This window comes from Labrus mixtus, unplaced genomic scaffold (genome assembly GCF_963584025.1).
Source record: "Labrus mixtus unplaced genomic scaffold, fLabMix1.1 SCAFFOLD_51, whole genome shotgun sequence".
NCBI lineage: Eukaryota > Metazoa > Chordata > Actinopteri > Labriformes > Labridae > Labrus > Labrus mixtus.
Window position 1 is genome coordinate 1,614 of NW_026870359.1, and position 887 is coordinate 2,500.

Consider the following 887-nt stretch of genomic DNA (forward strand, 5'->3'; position numbering starts at 1 on the left):
GACTTTTTTGAAGCCGAAATACTGTCATGAAAATTTTCACCTTTTTTGAAGCCGAATTTCTTCATGAAAATTTTCAACTTTTTTGAAGCCCAAATTCTTCATCAACATTTTCAACTTTTTTGAAGCCGAATTTCTTCATGGAAATTTTCAACTTTTTTGAAGTCCAAATACTTCATGAAAATTTTCAACTTTTTTGAAGCCGAAATCTTTCCATTAAAATATTCAACTTTTTTGAAGCCGAAATCTTTTCATGAAAATGTTCAACTTTTTTGAATCTGAAATACTTCATGAAAATGGTCGACTTTTTTAAAACCGAAATCCTGTCGTGAAAATTTTCAACTTTTTTAAAACCGAAATACTGTCATGAAAATTTTCACCTTTTTTGAAGCCGAATTTCTTCATGAAAATTTTCAACTTTTTTGAAGCCCAAATTCTTCATCAACATTTTCAACTTTTTTGAAGCCGAATTTCTTCATGGAAATTTTCAACTTTTTTGAAGTCCAAATACTTCATGAAAATTTTCAACTTTTTTGAAGCCGAAATCTTTCCATTAAAATATTCAACTTTTTTGAAGCCGAAATCTTTTCATGAAAATGTTCAACTTTTTTGAATCTGAAATACTTCATGAAAATGGTCGACTTTTTTAAAACCGAAATCCTGTCGTGAAAATTTTCAACTTTTTTAATCCGAAATACTTCATGAAAATGTTCAACTTTTTTGAAGCCGAAATCTTTTCATGAAAATGTTCAACTTTTTTGAAGCTGAAATATTTCATGAAAATTTTCACCTTTTTTGAAGCTGAATTTCTTCATGAAAATTTTCAACTTTTTTGAAGCCGAATTTCTTCATGAATATTTTCAATTGACCCACCCCCCCTTACGAAAAAG